This window comes from Macaca fascicularis, chromosome 4 (genome assembly GCF_037993035.2).
Source record: "Macaca fascicularis isolate 582-1 chromosome 4, T2T-MFA8v1.1".
Taxonomy (NCBI): Eukaryota; Metazoa; Chordata; class Mammalia; order Primates; family Cercopithecidae; genus Macaca; species Macaca fascicularis.
Window position 1 is genome coordinate 7180688 of NC_088378.1, and position 16601 is coordinate 7197288.

Genomic DNA, 16601 nt, shown 5'->3' on the forward strand with positions numbered 1-16601 from the left:
CTGAGGCAGGCGAATTACTTGAGGCCAGGAGGTCGAGACCAGCCTGGCCAACATGGTAAAACTCCGTCTCTACTCAAAATACAAAAATCAGCCTGGCATGCTGGGTGTGCCTGTAGTCCCAGCTAATGGGGAGGTCGAGGCAGGAACATTGCTTGAATCTGGAGGGCAGGGGCTGCAGTGAGCTGAGATCATGCCACTGCACTCCAGCCTGGGCAACAGTGCAAGACTCTGTCTCAAGAAAGAACAAAAAAGTCCAGAATGTAAAACGCTAATGATATTCAGGTAAATGTAAAGCTGTAAATGATCCATCATAAGTGTGATGCTTGTGAATATGATTCCTTCTTTTTCTGAGTTTTGGGTTAGGACTCCATTTGTAGAAGGAAGACTAGACCATTTCGGTTTGCACACAAAATCTGCGTCTTAAGGCAGGGTAAATCATTGGGTACCGTCTTCACCTGACAAGCTCCCTCGGGCCCAGCCCATTTCAGAACTTCCTGTCCTAGGGTCGCCTCTCTCCCTACCTGCCCCTGCCCCAGGGATGACCTTTACTACCAAGCAGTTGTGGGAAAGACCAAGCCCTCCCTCTCTCTCCGACTCTACTCAAAGGACAAACTTTGTTCTCTTTCTCTTCTTTCTCCCTCTCTTTACCTTCTCCCAGGGCTGATACAGGGCCACTGCCAAGGGCCCAAAATACTTTAAGGAGCCTTCAAAATATTTTTATTTCTTTTAAAATCAGAAGAAAAAAAATGAACGTTGGGGTCAAACGAAATGTTTCAATAAACAATACTGATATATTAATCTTCATACCAACAGAGTCATAAAATAATTACGTAATTGCGAATATAATGTTTTTATGGAAGAAGTGGCCCACATGTAGTCTCCAGAGCCCACAGAGTCATCATGCATCCTTGCCTTCTCCCTCTGCTGAAGCTTACCAACACTTTTACTTCTCTCCGCTTTACTTTTACAGTAAAATTCACTTCATCATTTTTTTCCATGTTTTTCCCAACAACGAACTCAAGAGCTCACTTTTCTGTGTTCCCATAACACCTTGAGTATAAATATCCATTACAGCAATCATTATATTAATATCAATTATCCTTTCATGAGCGCTGGTGGACTGTGAACCCTTGGCATGGCTGAACCTATCTTACTTACCTTTATAGAGGATTCATCAATGTTTCGTATACAAACCAATGAGCAAAGGCATCAGTACGTAATCAATGACTCGTACTTCAAGCACTGCTCTCACTCACTGAAATGTACACACACCATCCACCGACCAAGCCTTGTCATGAGCAGGGAAGCCCACGGGGGAGAGGAAGGTGTGTCTCCACTGGTGTAGAAGTGTGGGGGCAGGTGGTGAAGTTGTCAGCAATGCCACACTGGCGTAAGAGGGCTATGATCGAAAGGAACTGCTGCTGCGGTAGCCAAGGCAACTGGAATTGAGGACATTTTTGGTGAGTTAAGTCTGCTTATCCTTTGTGTCCTGTTTGCCAGTGGAAACTTCCTCTCAAGGAGCTAACTTCCTAGGAATGAATATGCATTTTTCTGCGTAACAAACAAACCCATTATTCAAATTCATTGAGAGGCAGCAGAAATACCGGGGGAAGGTCCAGCCACTGTCCACGCTGCAGCCACGAGGTCTTAGTGCCTTAGTGGACAGGCAGCTGTGAATCAGATGGAGGGAGGGAGCAAGACTGAAAGTAAGAGAGAAAAAGGCCTGGGTCTATGGAGTTCACACTTCCAACACCACCATCATGTATGGAGTCCTGTTTTTCAAAGCTCACATTTCTTCATTTTTCATTATTGTGGCCTGACACAGTTTCAAAGTACCACACGTATTTCTGAACTGGATAATGCACAGGGAAAGGGTGTGTGTTATTACTACTGAAAAGAATCCAAAATGAGGATTTTGAGCCCTTAAATATAAGCAAGTGTTTTGATAGGTGAGTAATTCAAAACCTCCCACTGAAAAAACTAGGATTCCCTAAATAGGGACCCATGTGAATGTGTGTCTGCTGGAGAAAACAGTTGCAACTTTAAAAATTTGACTTGGGGAAAAAAGAAAGTGCTGTTTTCCCTCTAGAACTTTTAGTAGCTTCTTTTGTTGCTGTAAAATTATATTCATTAACCAAGCCCCTAGGAGAACTGCGGTGTTGGAGCGGCAGTTGGAAATAATGCTGCAGAATGAGATGAAAGTTCATCCAAAGGTTTGCACAATTTCAGGGCCTCAAAAAATTGAGATATTAAGCAAAGAGTCCAGCAGAACCGTGCACCTTGCAGTGAAACTGCTCGGGACCCTGATTCCTGCACTTACAGAGAATCGAAGTGACTGCCTGCTCCACAATTGCCCCTCAGCTTCCTCCAACAGCACAACCCCACCTCAAAACACGAAGAGAGTCTGACTACCCTGGCAAGGCTTAGAAGTCCAAATAAGAAAAAGTGGAAATCGATGAAAAGCCCGTTCTTACTATTCTACCAGAAAACAGAAAGTGGAACTTGTTAACGGTCTTTATTCTTTCATTTACCAAACTGTGTCAAACTGCATCTGGCCCTGTAAGCCCCTGAACTGAAGAAAAGGAACATGCGAGACGGTAGGTAATAGCTCATCCCTAGAAGGCTCACGCGGGAAAACCCATGGAAGGTGAATGTGTAACATGGAGGCAATGAAGGCTAGACTCCCCATCCACAGTCCATGGACAGACAAAGCAATTTTGGCCCTCCACGAGCCCTTTCCTCCCCAGCTCCTCCTCAGGGAGCCAGCGCCTCACTCCAGTGCTTCTCACTTCTTACCTAGTGTTCCAGTACATCTGATAAATTAGAGCTGGGAAAGACTGGTTTGACTGGTTTGACTATTTGGGGTTCACCCAGTAACCCACATGCTTAGGCCCTTTCAAGTTTCTGCAGACGCTGCTTTCCAGCACAGATGAGCGACTGCGCTGCTTGAATGTAAATGCAAGTTAACACAGTGCCCCAGTGTGTCTATTAACTGGGCTAAAGATTTACATTTTGAGGTTGAACTTTCCCTCTCTATTAAACCATTAATTTCATAGGCTGGGCAAGGAGAAAAGTCCCAGGCACACAGACAAGGTGACCTCCGTGCTGCCCACAATAAAAGACTTCCTCCAATAACTAGTATTTTCTTCTAGCTTGAATCTTCTTTACAGATATGTTTTCAAAACTCGGCAAAGTCACTATTACGACCAGCCTAGAAATAAAAACCCACTTGGGCCGCTTCATTACATCTTACAGGAAATACTATTTTGCTTAGCTCTGAACAAGAACTCTTCCCTGAGTTTTCCCAGGTAATAATGCACTAGGTTTAAAGGATAATCATGAGAAGAAAAAAAAAAAGAATGTTTAAGGCTTTCCATAAATAAACCTCAAAAATACCATATAAAGAAAAGCTGTTACCTGTTACAAAGGCCTAGCACTTTTGCCAACCTTTTCAGAATAATGATACAGAAATTGGGGGCCACGTTTTTCACACTTACAAAGAAATAAAACTGGCATACGAGTGATCACCGACACAAGGCGCCTTGCACCCCAAAAATGATCCAGCTTCATCTGTGTTTCCTGGTCTCTCGCTGATCACTCCTGGCACAAAGCCCTATGCTGAAAAACACCTAATAAATATTCACTGATGATGACAACTTTTATCTGCCCTGAGACTGGGACAATACCCTGGCCTGTCTGAGGTCACTGGCATCACGCCACCCAAATCACAAATGCAAGCAGCAGGTGGGCGCTGGAGCAATAAAGGAGTGTGTGTGGCCACAGGAGGGACACTGCGGGGCGGGACCCTTCCCTGCCGGAAACCACCACAGCCTGCCAGCCGCAAACGGGGATGGAAGGAAGGTTCCTCCGGAGCTTCCACCAGGGGATTCGGCACTTCAGCCTGCCTGGAGAATTTCATTAGAATTTCAGAAGCTGAGAAATTATTTCAACACGACAGTTCACAATGCAAAGATGCACACTTATCATCTTTTACATTGAAAATATTTTGTTGGGGGTGTGTGAAAGGAATTTCCATGAGTACATATAATCTCTGGTTTTTAAAAATTTCAAATATGGAAAAGTACCAAATAACTTGTATTCAGCAGTGCTGATAAGAACCTAATATCTTATTTTTTATAAGCAGATTATTTTGTTAGAGAGTATTATAATAACTCACTTTCCCCTTAGAAATTCTCCCTGCTTATAGATGTTAGCTAAGCTCCATTAGCACAAAAGGTGGCCTGTCTTTTTTCTCTAAAGATAAAAATATCCTGCTCATAGTTTTAAACTCTTTGACAACACAACAACAAAAGCCCTCAACTTCTCTCTGCAGCGTCATCCTAATGAAATCTAACTGGAAAACGATAAAGCGACAGAAATCCCAGGCTTTGAGATATTTTTAATTGCCAATTTTCCTCTTGCACTGAGGCATTAATCCTTGAAGAATAGAAAGTAGACTTGCCAATAACCCAGCAGAGAAGGGGCATGGGAGTAAGAGAAGGAAGGAAGCACATAATGGTGGGAGAACTCCCCCTGTCCCCGCAGAAGCCTCTATTGAACCCACCCCGTCCCCACCCTGCCTGCCCTCCTGGGCCTCCCCGCCTGCTAACTGGAAGGCAGCCCAGAGCAGCATTGGTATTCAAATTAGTCTGCCAATCTCTGCCTGGCACAGCTCTTGGTGGCCTGTCAGTACATGGCTGGAAGACAAGGTACACAGATCTTAGATCTGGGGAGATCCAGCCAGATTTCAAACCCACCCAGGATACGTGTCATCAACCCATCCACGGGATGTCTTGAGGCGGAAAGTGTTTTCTTCTCCATCGTCTTTATTTTTATTAAAACAAAACAAACAAACAAAAAACCCCAAGAAGACAATGCATCTCCAACAGAGATTTAAAAAGACAGAGGAAGGGGGCTATGCAGAGTCAAGCGAGGCATTCAGCACTAAACATCGGTTTCCATGGGAACGAGAGCTGCTTTGTGGAGCTCCGGCAACTTCCCACTCGCTCTCCCCCATAGAACCCGGACCACAGTCTCTGGCATTGTGTTTGTGTGGCCAACTTTTCTTTTTTCTCATTCACTCCCCCTGCCTCTGCCTATCCCCAGCAACAACCCCCATCGCCACACAAGCAAAAAGGAGAGGAGTGCCCAGAGGTCTGGCTGGATTCAATCAAAAAGCACAAAAGGACCGGCAACGGGGAGCCCTCATGCTGCCCAAAGGACCCTGCCATCCTTTCGTCTCGTCTCATTTTTCATCCCCTCTTCAAGCGGCTCATGAGGACTATTTCTTAACTCTTTTCCTGCACAACACACAATCATTGTGTATCAGTTTTAAATTACATTTTTACATGCATAAAATGCTCTAGGCATATTGGATTTTCTTATTTTTTTTATTTTGTTTTACTCTATTTTTGACGGAGTCCCCCTCTGTCGCCCAGGCTGGAGTGCAGTGGCCCGATCTAGGCTCACTGCAACCTCCGCTTTCCCGGTTCCAGCAATTCTTCTGTCTCAGCCTCCAGAGTAGCTAGAACTACAGGTGCACGCCACGACACCCGGCTAATCTTTTTTTTTTTTTTTTTTTTTTTAGTAGAGACGGGGTTTCACCACATTGGTCAGGCTGGTCTCAAACTCCTGACCTCAGGTGATCCACCCCCCTCAGCCTCCCAAAGTGCTGGGATTAACAGGCGTGAGCCACTGTGCCTGGCCAGATTTTTTTTAATAGTAATAACCTAAATAGAAAATAGTGCTGAGAGGAGCATGATTTTAAAGCAAACTTAGTAAATCATCAAAATGTTGATGTATTCTGTTGGGGTGCATGTGCACGCGTGTATACAATAGAGGGAGGGTGACAGAACTTTTAGAAGGTCATTCCTGCCTACCTTTGATGAAGGCATGTAGTTCAGTGTTCAAACACTGGGAGGTGAGGTGAAAACCCGAAGTTCATCTTCTCTATTTAACTAAATACCTTTAATTTGGTGGAGTTTTTTTTTTTTTTTTTTTTTTTTTTTTTTTTTTTTTTGAGACGGAGTCTCGCTCTGTCGCCCAGGCTGGAGTGCAGTGGCGTGATCTCGGCTCACTGCAAGCTCCGCCTCCCGGGTTCACGCCATTCTCCCGCCTCAGCCTCCCGAGTAGCTGAGACTACAGGCGCCCGCCACCTCGCCCGGCTAGTTTTTTTTTTTGTATTTTTAGTAGAGACGGGGTTTCACCATGTTAGCCAGGATAGTCTCGATCTCCTGACCTCGTGATCCACCCGCCTCGGCCTCCCAAAGTGCTGGGATTACAGGCTTGAGCCACCGCGCCCGGCCAATTTGGTGGAGTTTTTTTTTCTAATTTATTTTTACTTTTAAATTTAAAAAGGGAAATATTTATGAATCTATTACTCAGAAGCTGTCATGCAAAACATTTTAACACATAAATCCTCATCATGTTGCTAAGTGTCAGAACTTTTTTTTAATGAAAGAAAAGGTGTTTTTTTAAACACTGTTCATAAATCACCACTAAAATATTTAGTGCTACGAGTTTTTGAGGTTTCAAAGGCACTCCTTTCTTTAAAAGGTTTACAGAATGCTTCAAAATCTACCCAGGCAAAAACCCCCTTGTCATTCTCAGGCAAGCTTTCAGATTCAAAGACGTTTGCATTTTGTTTGTAAGTATTTATTTAGGAGATCTGCAATTCGTTTTCTTTTGCAAGATGAAAATGTCAATTTTCATCATTTAAATTCAAACTTGTAAAAAAAAAAAAAAGTTCAGCGTATTTATGTGTAACTGAGCTGCAATCTTACCATTTTGAAAGGTTTCTTCGAATATACGGCATGAAAGGAGTTATTAAAGATTGAGAGCCATTTAGAGCTTTGGTGAATAAGAAATATGATTTGTCCATAAAAGCCAGAAATCATTTTTAAATCCATCTTTTCCCTCATTCACCTCCCTCATGAATATAATGCCTCTTTATCACAAAGATGTTAGGACACTGGCAATCGGTATTGATTCTTTTACATCCACACAACTCACCTATTCTGTCCTCTCCCACAGAATTGTTCAGGATCCACTTAAAACATTATTTCTCAAAATGTGAAGCAGACGCGAACCCTGAGCTTGCTCCTTTACTTCCTGGATCACTTTTACATACTCTCCTCCCTTTCCTCCTCTCCCCCAACCCCCCTCCCTTCCCGTCCTTCCCAGAAAGAGGCATTGAGTCAGGATGCCCTGAAGACCAGAGCAGATCAGTAACTAGCAATAATTGACAGTAACTAGTAAAGGGGTCCCAATCCAGTTTCTTGGACCTCCCACAAGAAAGATTGTGGGATGAGTCCATTAGGAAAGTGAAAGCAAGTTTATTAGGAAAGTAAAGGAATTAAAGACTGGCTACTCCATAGGCAGAGCAGCAGCATGGGCGGCTCAAGTGATGGTACTTCTTCACTATATACTTCTTGATTATATGCTAAACAAGGGAGGAATTATTCATGAGTTTTCCAGGAAAGGGCTGGGCAAGTCCCAGAACTGAGGGTTCCTTCCCTTTTTTGGCCATATAGGGTAACTTCTCGACATGGCTATGGCATTTGTAAACTGTCATGGCGTGGAGGGAGTGTCTTTTAGTGTGCTAATGCATTATAATTAGTGTATAATGAGCAGTGAGGACGACCAGCTGTCACTTTCATCACCATCTTGGTTTTGGTGGGTTTTAGCCGGCTTCTTTACCACATGCTGTTTCATCAGCAGGGTCTTTGTGACTTGTACCCTATGCTGATCTCCTATCTCATCCTGTGACTAAGAATGCCTTAATCTCTTGGGAATGCAGCCCAGTAGGTGTCAGCCTGATTTTACCCAGCCCCCGTTCAAGATGGAGTCGCTCTGGTTCACTTAACCTTTGACACCCCTGCCTTGAAACATGGGTAGGTCTCTTGAAGTCCCAAAAAGGTTTTCACTGGGCTTTACTGCGTCTTCTATTTACCTTCTCTAGTCACACACCATAAAAATCATCCCTGAGAAACATCGTAGCTACCAGGGAGCCTCACACTCTCAGGTCCTGGCATTGGAAGGCAGCTGGAGGTCAGCAGAGCCATTCTTCTTTCCTTCCCCTCAGGATAAAATCTTGAGTGCGTGGCCTGAACTCACACTGCTTGCTCCCTCTCTTTTTCCCTCAGCCTCTGTGGCCTCACTCCCACTCCCACCAGTATGCAAAACCATGTTCCTGAAGGTCTTCATTCTGTTCCCCCATTACCCATCAGAAGCACTTCGCTTTTGTGTTTCCATGATGCTGACATTTTCTGTTGCTTCCCCTACCTCTTTCCCTGATCCTATTTCTTTTCCTGAGTCCTCATCTCCTTCCTTCTTTCTTTTGTATTTGCCCTCTGGCCTCACCTTTGCTCATTTAATTTCAACTCCAAGTCCACATCAGTTAACAAACCTCATCTTTCCTTAAACCTCCTCAGCTTCCCTTCCATACATGCCAATTGCAGTTTCTCCAGGTGAGACATCCCTCACCCATACCTGGATTATTAAAAAGGCCTCCCAACAGGTGAATTCTAAATTCAAAATTTCAATGGCTTCTAAACAGGAGGCTGACCTAGAGAATGCAAGAATGTATGGTCTTTAAGAATAGGGACTATCTTACTCAAGTTGAATTTTTAGTCATGCCCAGCACATCATAGATTCGCAAGAAACCCAGGAAAATCCTAGGTTTAGTGGACTCTAAAAGGTATACACACATTCATTCAAAAATACTCATCATGTCACTACTAACCAATAGAGACACAGTAGCAAAATACATCAAATGGAGACTGCATTTTTTGAAACTCCCAGTCGAGTGGAAGCAAAGATATTAAACCAATAATCATTAAAGTAATTAATTATAATAAAATATAAAGTAAAAGCACAAGGTGCAGGGGAAATGAGTAACAGCTGTGGGAAGCACAGAAGCCACCTTTGAGGGGCCTGGGTGGGACCTGAAGAGTCCCAAGGGTGAGTGGGCTGGGTGGGCTATGGGAGCAGCCTCGTAGATGGGGGCTGGAAAGCACCTGGTGGATTGAGGTTTGGAAAACCCACTGTGAGGCTGAGGGATGATGATAAACCAAGGCTGTGGTGCAAGGGGAGAGCCCTCGGTCTTTTGGGGAAAGCCGGACTTCACCTAGAATAGAGGGATTCCATGACACACAGTGCGTGATGGTACCTTCCAAGCTTGTTCCTGTGGATTTAGGGTGGGTCACACCACTTCTCTATATTTGTTGCCACAACCTTAAAATCTTCACAATAAATACAGCGAAACTTAAGGATGACTGGTTGGAATGCAAAGGCTTTGACATTGTTTGGCTCTGTGTCCCCACCCAAATCTCATCTTGAATTGTAATCAGGGGAGAGGCCTGGTGGGAAGTGATTGGTCATGGGGGTGGACTTCCTCCTTGCTCTTCTCATGATAGTAAGTTCTCATTAGACCCAATGGTTTAAAAGTGTGTGACATTTTCCCCCTCACACTCTTTCTCTCTTTCTCCTGTCACCATGGAAAGAAGGTGCCTGCTTCCCCTTTGTCTCCCACCATGATTGTAAGTTTCCTGAGGCCTCCCTAGCCATGCTTCTGTACAGCCTGTGGAACTGCCAGTCAATTCAACCTCTTTTCTTCATAAATTATCCAGTCTCAGGTAGTTCTTTAAGCAGTGTAAGAATGGACTGACACAGGCTTGAAATAAGAAAATGTTTTACTTTCCCGTACCAGTAACAGGGCAAGTTAACATTGCTATCTAAGACAATCACAGAGGCCAGGCAAGAAGGGAACAGCCTTGCACCTGAGCCCCGGGTGATGTGCACACAGAGTTCGTGGTGACAAGTCCGTCTGTCTGCGCACACGTTCAGATCTGACAGCGTCAGGCATGTCGTGGACAGGACCGCCCCAGCCCTGTGAGAATCATTTCCTCTTGGGCCTTGGGGAAACAATCCTTTCAAGAAGCAGCTTCTTGAAGCTTGGAAAACATCTAATCAGTAAGGCAGTATGCCAGCAAGACTTCTTGAAAAGGTGGCCCCCAGAGTTTTCTGACAATACATTAGCTCTCTGGGGATGCACCTGAGAACCCCTTTGGAAGGCAGCACCATTTCACGTCCACATTTTGTGACCATGACCTCAAAAACAGGTACACTCTTACAAATTTAGAAAAAAATAGAACAGCCCTGCTTTACACCTAACTCCTGCACCTACCACCCATAAGTTAATAAACAGGAGATGGCAATACTTTACTTTGACCTTTCACTGAAATAATTTGAGATTATTTTGTTTTTATCAGCATCAAATGCACAGCTGCTGCAATCCTGTATGACTCAAATATCAAATGCAACTTTCACCAAATGGTCACACCAGCAAAAGCTTCCTCTACTTCTAATGTCCCTCTGTGTGTTGATTGGGTTGATTGCCCCATAGATAGGTTCTTCATCATTTAATCAACAAGAATTAGCATAAGGGTAGGCATTCACATTCATGCTTACTAAAAATAATGTGACAAAAAAGGCTTTGGGATAAGGCTAGCTTCCAGATTACCAAGTTAAATAAGTGTGTAGCATTACTTTAAATTTGCAAGTACTTTAATGTTTTAAGAATGTTTCCTATGTATTTATCTGGTTCACTAATCATTCATTCAGCTTGTCTGCGTGGCCTGTATCCTGAGAAGTTTTGTGAAGTTCAGTGTTATTATGCCATCTTAATTTAATCAGGATGACGTTTTCAAACTTATCAATGTGCAGATTTGTTAGAATATAGGTTTGTCCACTATCGCAGAAACCACGAATGACAGTAGCTTAAAAAAGATGCAGGTTTATTTCTCTCTCATAAAATAGTGAGAGGAACACCCGGCTGGAAGGGCAGCTCCCTTCTCCTTGTTGCTCTGTCTTCCATAAGGTTGTGAAAGGAAAATAAATCTTGGGACCCCAAAATCACTAAGTTAAGGAGAAAAGTCAACCTGGGAACTGCTTAGGGCAAACCTGTTCGATTCAAAATCATCCCTCTGCTCACTGAGATAAATGCATATCTGATTGCTTCCTTTGGAGAGGCTCATCAGAAACTCAAAACAATGCAGCTGTTTGTCTCTTATCTACCTACAACCTGGAAGCCCCCTCCCTACTTCTAGTTGTCCTGCCTTTCCAGACCCAACCAACATACATCTTAACATATTGATGACTCAGGTCTCCCTAAAATGTATAAAACCAAACTCTGCCCTGACCACCTTGGGCACATGGCACCAGAACCTCCTGAGGCTGTCACAGGCACATATCCTTAACTTTGGTGAAATAAACTTCCTAAATAGACTGAGACCTCTCTCACATATGTGAGGTTCACAAGGTGCTGTGCTCTGCACCAAAGTTGGCTTATCCCACATTGGTATCCTGGACAGCAGAAGGGAAGAGGAGGTACCGTCTGGAAGCTCCACACATCCTTCTCTATACACCCCATTGGCCAGGACGTAGCCTTATGGCCAAAATGAGCTGCAATGGAATCTTGGAAACATGGCCTGGCTAGGCAGCAGCATGTCTAGGTAGAAATTCTAACACGAATGCAAGATAAGAAGTGTTGAAAAACGAGTTAGACTCCATAACATATTTGAAGAGATTTACTCTGAGCCAAATATGAGTGACTAATGGCCTATGACACAGCCCTCAGGAGATACTGAAACACGTATCCAAGGGTCAAGCTATAACTTGGTTTTATACATTTCAGAGACACATAAGACCTCAATCAATACATAAGACCTCAATAAATACATGTAAAATGTATATTTGTTTTGTCAGGAAAGATGGGAAAACTGGAAGCAGGGAGCATCCAAGTCATAGGTGGATTCAGAGATTTTCTGATTGGCAATTGGTTGAAAGAGTTCATCTAAAGACCTGGAATCAATAGAAGGGAGTATCTGAGTTCAGATACGGGGTTGAGGAGATCTAGGTTTTATCACACAAATGAAGCCTCCCTGCAGCAGGCTTCAGACACAATAGATTTTAAATGTCTCTTATCACACTTAAAAAGTCTTTCTGTCAGTCTTAAGGTTTCTGTTTTAATGTTAATGCTGGTCAGCTATGCCTGAATTCCAAAGAAAGGAAGAGATAATGAGGCATGTCTTACCCCCACTTCCCACTGTGGCCTGAATTCATTTTTCAGATTAATTTTGGAATGCCCTTGGCCAAGGGGAGGGCCCATCAGTTGGTTGACGTGCTTTGACTTTTATTTTTGGCTTATAGAAGAATGGATTTAGGGGGTAGAACCAACAATCTGTATAATATTTTTTCTTTGTCGCTTTACAGCTTTTTACAGTAAAATAAGATTTTGTAGCACAATAACTAAATATTGTTGAATTGTTCAATATTTTGAATATTGAGCTCATGAACCAAAGACTGTTTGGAGAGGAAGCGCTACTGTTTTCTTTTATCTCCTCCTTTAGCGCATCAAGAACCAGGACCAGAAGACCCACATCCATTCCCCTATCTCCTAGAGTTCGGAGACGGTCCCCCTTTCAATTGGGATGAGATTTTTGCTTCTACTACTTGTAAAAAATGACATGAGACAAGGAAAAGAAGTCTGCTACATAGTTATGGTCTAGGATATACTGAGAACATCAAGAAGAAAATAAAAGAGTAGAGAGTCAAAGGTAGAAATCTCTAGGCTGTACCCTGAGAGAGGGGGGAACTTCAGATGGGTGAGGATAACACAGAAACCAGGGCCACTCTTGCCACCACCCCCAAGACCTGATGTCTCCCTTGGGGCTCTAGGAAAAGTTTCTCTTTGAGGCTTCTGTGGACTAGATGACCTGCTGGTGCAATATGATTTCAGAGAGAGGTCTTGAAGTCTAGCCCTCTGGGGCTATTAGTGCCTTTGTGTTATGAGCACTGAGCTGAGAGTCAGAGGCTCTGCTATGTGGGCAGCCAAGGCTGGGCAAAATGACCCACAGCAGCATCCGGGATGCACAGGCCACGCAGGGGCAGGAAGCAGCTGGGACACAGGAAGCCAGGCCGGGGCTGAGGAAACCAGCTCTGTCCAAGCCAGGAGAAAGACCAGGGTGCATTTATATTTTTTTAAAATGTCATGGAAAGAAATGCAATTTGAATTTTGTCACTGACTTTCTCCCACTAGTAAAAGAAAGAAAAAGGATTGTTAAGACAAACAAACAAAGCCCTGTTCTGAATACCATAGTTTTGTATAATACATTCCACAAGGTAAATCTGAACTCTTGCCAAAAGTTCATGAAGGAAAGACAGAAAGCATTCCACCCCTCAGTTCCCAAGATCTTATAATGAAACTATTTCCTTGCCTGACTAAAAACAAACAAATAAAAATCCAGAAGAAGACAAAAGACAAAAATCTTGAAATGAGTGCAATTAAAAACAATGTAATTTTCACATGTCATCTGGTCCTGGAATTAGAGTTACTAAGTACTTCAACACCCTTTAGCGTTTCATTCTGTAAAGTTTCCTTACTTTCCAATGTATGCAAATTCCAATTGAAAGTATATGAAAATACCTCTTTTTTTTTTTTCTGCAGCAGAAATCAAATCTTACAGATACAGGCCCCCCTCTATCACTCGCCAGTGTTCCTCTTGTAACTTTACTCTCTCCACTTCTCTGTAAACAGCTCATCTCAGGTCTCCAGAAAACAAAACCATCTTTCCCTCGATCCTGACATATCCACAAGTGAATAAGTTGATCTTCCTCCTTCTTCCCACAACCAATCTTACTGAATAACTCATCTACTTGCTTAAGCCCAGCACTTAATTCCAACGACTGCTCAGGTTCCCACGCCCTCTCAATACACATGGGCTAATCCCTGTCATATCATCCTTATCATTCTGTGTTCTTTCAAGATTTTCCTCAATGGTTTTCAACAAACAAATTCAACAGCCCCTTTGAAGACATCCTCTTCCCTAAACTCAGCGGTACTGGATACAACAGACCAATCCTCTTTCCTGGCATTCTGTGTCTTTGGCAACCCTGACCTATATTCTGAGGTCTCCTTCTTTCTTTCCAGATGCCCCTTCTGTCTCCTTCAGGCAGAGGTTCTGTAAAGATCCATCTTTGATGCCTTCTTGTATCTCTGTATACCCTGTGGCTTCCATGTTTCATCTGCTATGTGTACAAGAGTCTCTCCAAGTCCTGAAGTCCAGGGTATGTCCCCAGGAGGGACACTGTGGTATCATAGACAGGACCATATTCAGTATTACTACTTTTGCTAGATTGCTCCCCAAAGAGATGCAACAATTAATGTTCTTAGCAGCAGTGCTTGAGGTGCCCTACTGCTCTGCCTATACCCTAAGCTGGTCATGTCAGAGTTCCAGGTTTCAAATTACATCACACTATTACCTTAATCTGCATTCAATTAAAAGGTTGAACATCCTTTCATATGTTATTGACCATTTAGGTTACTTTTTAAAAAATTATGTTTATATAGTTTAAATTTTCATTGGTTTGTTTTGTTGAATTGTTGGAGCTCATCATAAACTCTGGATGCTAATCCTGTGTGGATTCTATACCTTTGCAAATATCTTCTTTCAGTCTTCGTAGCCCTTTTAGCCATCTCATTGTAAATAAGTTTTAATTTTCATAATCTTTTAAGGTTTGTCCTTAGTATATCATATTTAAGAGATCACTTTTTACTATAAGATGAGAAATATGTTCTCATTATCTTCTGAAAGTTTTACTATTTTAATTGATTTTGGTGTATAGAGGGAGGTACAGACATAATCTACCTTTCTAAAATATAGTAACCAATTTCCATGATGGTTAGTGAATTTATATCCTTTTCTCTACCAATTTCGTGTGCTGTTTTCTGAAATCTTGCGGTCTAATGCTGGGCTCTCCATTGTCTTCCATCCTTCTATGTTTCTATTATTTCTTCCAACATCACACTGTCCTATGCCTGTTGTTCATACTGGAGTTGTTCCTTGCATAAGCACATCTTCAGCTAGACTTTATCAGAAGGAGTCTTTTGTAACCTTGGATGAAGATATAAAACTATAACTCTTTTGTGTTGAATTTTATCAGATGCTCCAGGAGTATTACCAGCCTAGGATCACTTTTTAAATAATGATTTTGCCTTATGGGCTCCTGGACCACATGGATAATATATATTTCAACCCTATAAGTAGTTTGAGGGCACTGTTATGCTTACAAAACCTTAGAGGAGATTTTTATGTGCAGAACTTAAGACACATAAGTCTCGTAGTGGCCCCCCTCCCTTGTGGGTACATTTTTAATTGAAACTTTCTACTCTTGCTGTAGCCACTTGAGGATGCCAGCTTTAAGGTCATGGTCTTAGATCCTACTTCTACTTCATTCATAGTTTCTGGAACTTCCTGCTTGATGAGCTCAATTCTGCAATTAAAATATTTTTTATATAATACATATTGTCAAGATTGTCTGGAGATGGACTCCTGATGGAGGAGTTTCAGATTATTTAATTCAAAATATTGCTGATATAAAAGTTAAGTGACTTACGCTTAATCTTCAGGCACCCCTCTTCATCCTCATATCTCTAGCTGCCTGATTTGATAATTTCAGCAGAATGACCCGTAAGCACCTCAAAATCAGTTGAACTTCTCCCTCATTTCCCTTCCAAAATAAAGTTCTGTTAATGACATCACTATCTCCAACCATACAGGTTCACTTCAATCTCAATGCATTTATTGTATGTAAACTATGTGTCAGAGAAAGTGGGAAAAGACCATTGAGCATCCCTTTCTTGCCTCCAAAGCCAATAAATTCCAAACTTAGGTTTAATAAACCTCTGAAATGTCCAATTCCACTGCTTCCTTTCCAGCCCCAATGCTCATTGGGTCCCAGTGCTTCTCATCCCAACCCTTGGAAGAGTCTCCACTTCCAGAGGCTTCTCTTCAAGCAACCTCACACTCTGGCCAGATGACTCCTCTGGAAGTAGCATTTGGATTCCACCCTTTGCCTCCACAAATTATCAAACATCTCTGTGGTTTGTGAAATAGAATTCAAGCTCTTCTACTTAGAGTTTAAACCCCTCTGTGATCTGATCCCAACCTACTGTCTGAGGCTAATGCTCCTCTCCATATGGCATCAGCCTCTACACACAAAATAAATGTTCTCCCTCCATGTTACACTTGGGGAGCAATACAGAGAATGAGTTCTGAAGTAAGGCAGTTTGGGTTCAAATGCTGGCTTCATCGCTGACACACGATTTGGACAAGACAATGATTCCATCTGAGCCTCATTAGGACGTGTTTTCAAGACGTAGCAGATATAATCTGCTGAAGAATTGAGGAAGAAGACTCCAGGTGAATAGCCTGAGCTACAGGAAGGATGCAGTTAGCACTGAGGGCTGTGGAGGGCTGGGAAGAGGGGGCAAGATTAGGAGTTCAGTTTTGAACATAGGAAGTGGAGACATCTGTTGAAACACGTCCTTTAAGACCCAGCTTGAACATTGGCTCCTCTGGGTAACTGTCCTTCATCCTGCTTTTACCATGGTGCAATCTCTGCTTTTCTCCAGCCACTACCTTCTTCCTCACAGTAGAGTTGGTTTATCTGTCTCTATTCTCCTCCCAGACAACAATCTTGCTTGTAAGAGGATTCAGGTCTGATTCATCTCTCTTCCCCTCCCCAACATTTAAGAAACT